At 37.1% G+C, this 5,333-nt stretch overlaps 2 long non-coding RNA genes across 3 annotated transcripts in view; both read right to left on the bottom strand.

The window, feature by feature from the left end:
* Nucleotides 1–5,333, bottom strand: part of LOC140341727 (uncharacterized) — a 26,608-nt gene that overhangs the window by 3,458 nt on the left and 17,817 nt on the right. The gene's annotated exons all lie outside the window — the stretch shown is intronic.
* LOC140342247 (uncharacterized) overlaps nucleotides 4,742–5,333 on the bottom strand; it is a 1,438-nt gene continuing 846 nt past the window's right edge. Inside the window, exon 2 of the long non-coding RNA XR_011923020.1 lies at nucleotides 4,742–4,941. This is a non-coding gene — a long non-coding RNA (uncharacterized lncRNA). The remainder of the gene's footprint in view (nucleotides 4,942–5,333) is intronic.

Here is a 5,333-nt window from a genome sequence, read left to right as displayed (position 1 = left end):
ATATATATATATATATAATCCATCTCCAAGCCCTCCCAATTCAACCACTGCAAGAATTCCAATATTTTATTAGTGATTATTAATTTCAGCAAGATCACAAAATACATCCAAGCCATCCTCCAATATTTGGATGCAGTTTCATCCTGCTTAATTTGCATTTCAAATTCCATGTCTTTCTACTTTTCCAACATAAACAGAACCCCGTCCAGCGATCAGCCAGTGCTCAGTGGCCAGTAGCAGTGATGACACCACCACTGCGATGAAAATTTGCACTATTACCATTGTAGGCACTAAATGCCCCGATCAGTATCGAATGAAGAACACTCAATGTCTAATGCTGGATAACTCACACTGGAATACAAAAAATTGTTATTAGTAGCTTTTTACAAACTGACAGCAAGCCAAGAAATGAGCTTGACCTGTGAGGGATATGACAACTGTTAATTATGAATATTATTTACATAAATATGGATATTATATCACCCACCTGTCCTGGAAAAGCAGGTGTCATCAGGACACCTGGATAGATATAAATGTATATATAATGTATGTATATAGGTGCAGGAATGTTGTGTGTAAACACGAAACCTGTTTTTCTTAATCTGGCCATAGGGCCCTCCTAGGGGGTCTCCAAGGCCAGGACTTCACAGAAGTAACACACAGGTGATACAACAGCTGCCAGGAGACAAGATCTATTTTCCAACAAACAGATCACCAATATGGCCTTCAAATGGCAATAAATCCATCCACCTGAGGAAACAGGAGATGGAGGCATAACTAACCAGATGGACTGGGGGATGATCCAGCTGGACATTTATAGACCCTTAAACATAGATTGCAGCTGGAGATTCATATAGCAAATTTAGTTGGGAGGTCCATCAAACTACCTTAACCAATCCCAATCTAGTGAGGTGTGTCAACTGATGGTCATCGTACAGAACACACCCACTAACCAATCCAACAGCCCCAAGGATACCGAATGGGAATTAAATATATAAAAATGGGAACTGGGAGATTGGAGGTCTCTTCTCTCTTGCTTGCTCTTTATCTCCCGAGGGTCTCCTTAGGTAAGCTGGTATGGGGTCCTCTTCGGAAGGAAGTAGGCTCCTGAGGTACCCATTAACCTCTTTGCAGGTAGCTATAATATATTCCTGATTGTATTCTTATGGGTGTCTATAGTATTACTGCATTACTTTGCTATTTTATAATTACTGTATTGTGTACTAAGGAGTTACTAGATTATTACAGGGGTTACTATTAATAACTTTATGTCTATATGATATATATATATATAATTGATTGACATTCCTATGTGTAAATATCTGACAATATTGCTGTGTACATTGTTTCACCTTGTTTTCTTAATTAAACTGTGACTAGCTATTATTTGTGCATGATCCTTCATTTATTGTATTGATTGATTATATGTATTGATAGAGGATATAATTTCCATATTTATGCAGATAAATATTCCTAAAATAACACATCAAAGAGAGTTTTCGCAGGTTGAATACACATCACATCCAGAAGGAGTTTCCTTGTGGTTATCAGGAGACTTTTCATTTCCATGTTGATCTCTTCCTGTGGAATATCCTATTCTGGTTCCTTGCATCTAGTAAAGTCCTGTGGATTGTGTTTGCAGTGTAAACCCTTGTAAAGTGTTTGCTCTTTCCAGCGTCTGGCGAGAGCTTGCATTTTTATAATGGTTTGCAGGTTGTTTTGATGATATTGCTTTTGAGCCCCAAATATGTTCCGAATCCACCAGTTGTATGACATCATAGCACATTCCTCTTGCTTTATCTGGCATTACCCTTTTAGTTTAAAGTTTCTTTAGGTGGTCACCTTGTACCTTAATATATATTATCAGTTATTTAACAAGTTTTAGAATACTAAGTTGCGAATTCCAGGTACAGGCCTATCGGAAATGGCATCCTTATCCAGTTTGGGAAGGTTTGTGTCATCTTATACACTTGAGCATAAAAGCATGCATTTTGGCTCAGATGCTAAATTTAAAAAGTCTCTATAGGCATATGTGTAGGAATTATTTGATTAAAACTAACACTTGTAAAAAGAGTAGACAGCTTAAAAGTCTAGCTTTAGCAGGTATGGATGCAGCCTGCACAGGTATGGCCACTAAAATAGATACAATGGAAGATCTGTTAACCAATTAGGCCAAGGTTAAAAACATTGCACCAGCTTGTGCAGGTGACATGTCCATGAGTAAGGCTGATGCCACTGCCAAGAGTAACTAACCGATTGAAAGAGAAAGCAAAAGATTGCCTCTGAAGAAGAATCAGCTAATAAAATAGAATCTCCTTCTATATCATCAGGCAAGGAGAGAGTTGTACAACCTCCACAGACAAATGGAACTGGTGTGCCTTGTTTTTATATTAGGACAGTGGCCTCATCCAGTGTTTGTAGGGAAGGTCAGAACTCTAGTAAAACCATTCGTTTGTACTGTAAACAGTCAACAAAGGCTCCTGATATTCCAGATCCTCAGCTTAAACATGTGTCAGAGGTAAATAAATGTTTAATGCCTTTCACAAGATAAGATGCTATGCTTGTGGACTATTTGGCCACATTGCCAGATTTGGTTTGTCCAATTGTTCTATAAAGAGGATAAACCAACGTCAATAAAAAATATAATATATATAAATATATAAATATATAGACGTGATATTGAGGTGTATTCATCATGTTGGGGGACCCATCCCCATAAGCATAGGCCAGGGGTCTCTTTCAAAAATACAAAGACACAAAACAATTCTTTACAGGCTGAGAAGGACCAACTGAAAACTCAACTACATAGTTTCTTTGAAGAGTTCAGAGCTTTTAAAAGAGAGTACAGAGAAACTATGAATTGTAGAGGGTCAGGAATAAGTGACCGATCTGTTGGGAACATCCCACTGAAAATAAAATGTTATTATTGACTTTTGAGGTTTTGTATTTCAGGGAAAAAATAGATAAACGATGGAATATCGATATGACCCGGACAGGTAAATCTGGAGGACCCTAAAACATACTGTACCTTGCTTTGGTCTATTTTATGTACAGTGCTAGTTAATGTACAGCGCTGCATAATATGTTGGTATTTTATATGAATACTGTTTATAAATAACAATAATTATTTTATTAATAATGTTTTATTTCATTTTACACTTTGGTGTGTTTTAAGGAGAAGCCTCCAATTGTATAATTGCAGTCAGGTCGGAAAATAATATTAAATTTTATTTTGGTAGATGGATGCTTTTGTTGTCTTTTCCCTTTTGGGCCTGACTTGCACTTTGTTAAACAGTGATTCATTAAGAAACAAATCACTTGTTTTCTTTTAGAAACTGCCTTTAGTAAATGATCACTTAAATGGCAGGTCATTCTGTCCCAGAACTTTTTAGTTTGTTTTTAAAGACAGACATTAGTGGTTAAAAATATAGATTTAATGCTTCTAAAGTTAAAAGGGTTGAAAAAGGAACAAAGTTAAGGAAGTATTAAATCTATATTACTTTTTTCCCTGTGTGTTAAAGTTTCTGGAATTTTTTTGTTACTTTATCGTTTTTATTTGTCAGAATTTCTCCGACAAAAGCACACCGTTCTATTTTTTTTTTATGTTCCTTAGTTTGGGAGTTACTCAAAGGGGGAGGTGTGCTACTGGAAGTTACTCAAGGGGGGAAGATAGGTGTACTGAATATATTCCCATAATCTGAGAAGGTCCCCTGACTTTGTTCACACCTGATATTGATAATATTTTTCATAATCTAAGATGATCCCTTACTGTAACCAGAGTTACCCCACAATAGGAAAATTGTAATTTGTCATAATGAGTGTTTCAGTTCTTCACACTTTTATTGATTGTTTGAGTATGGATTATGAGCAACTTCCTAGTGCAGTCCTATTATGTGCCATATTGGGTATAGATAAGGCGTTAGGAGGATCAGACTTGTTTATGAGTACAGATATACTAAGACTGATGAGACCTTAGTGAATAGTGAGTAATATAAATCATACCATGAGTAACTGCCTAAGGCTAGCCTCCAATGAGAACATCTTCCTGAGACACACGTTTTTTGCATTTGTTTCCGGATGTACTTGTTTTGCACCCTTGCAACTGCCTATCAATGTGACCTCCTAAAGTTAAAAGGGTTGAGAAAGGAACTAAGTTAGGAAAGTATTAAATCTATATTACTTTTTTTTCCTGTGTGCTAAAGTTTCTGAATTTTTTTTTGTTACCTTATCATTTTTATGTGTCAGTGTCTCTGACAAAAGCACACAGTTCTATTTTTTTTTTTTTTTTTCATGTTCCTTTGGGAGTTACTCAAGGGGGGAGGTGTGCTACTGGAAGTTACTCAAGGGGATAAGATAGGTGTACTGAATATATTCCCATAATCTGAGAAGTTCCCCTGACTTTGTTCACACCTGATATTGATGATATTTTTCATAATCTAAGATGATCCCTTTACTTTGGTCATACCTGGAACCAGAGTTACCCCACAATAGGAAAATATTACTAATTTGTCATAATGAGTGTTTTAGTTCTTCACACTTTTATTGATTTTTTTAAATATTGATTATGAGCAACTTATGTGCCATATTGGTTTTAGATATTGATTTAGGATGATCAGACTTGTTAATGAGTACAGATATATTATTTCTAAATTTGCTTCCAAGTTTGTTTCTGGTTGTAATTGTTCTGCATCCTTGCAATTGCCTATCAATATGACCCCTCCCAGAGGAACAAGAGCATTCTGTGTAACATGCTTTGGGGTATGTGCACTATTGTGGTCCGCAACACACAGTAATGGTCAGATCCCAGCCTGGGGTTCTGCCAAGCTGGACACATATTTCTGGTCACTGTCTGTATTGCTGATACAGCAAAGAAATGGAAGGTCACGCGCACAGCGCTGCACAGCAGAAGGCATGCAAAGGGATTGGCAGACTGTCACAAACCTATGTCTAAACTATGTCTAAATGAACCTTATTGCACATTCTCAGTGCGTATCGTTACTCACATACCAAGTATGCGCTCCAATCAGAGACTAGGGCGGCACTACATGAAGGCTCCATGATTTCCTTTCAATGTGGATTGATCGTGACAACTTCCTGATTCCTGCTTCTCGCTGCTCATACATCCTTCACTCTCCCATCTGATCATCCGTGTAGGACCTCCAAGGTTTGTCTGCAAGCTTTTACCAGCTCTGTTTATTTGCAAAGCCATTGAACATTTACCAGCACTGTTATCTGCCCAGTTATTGGACATATATCACTATATTATATCTGCAAGGTTTTTAAATGCCCAATAGGCCTGACAAATGCTTCTCCTTGAAGTGACATGGGCTGAT

Source organism: Pyxicephalus adspersus, chromosome 12, assembly GCF_032062135.1.
Source record: "Pyxicephalus adspersus chromosome 12, UCB_Pads_2.0, whole genome shotgun sequence".
NCBI lineage: Eukaryota > Metazoa > Chordata > Amphibia > Anura > Pyxicephalidae > Pyxicephalus > Pyxicephalus adspersus.
Note: the sequence above shows the minus strand (reverse complement) of the source record. Positions and strands in the feature narration are given on the sequence as shown.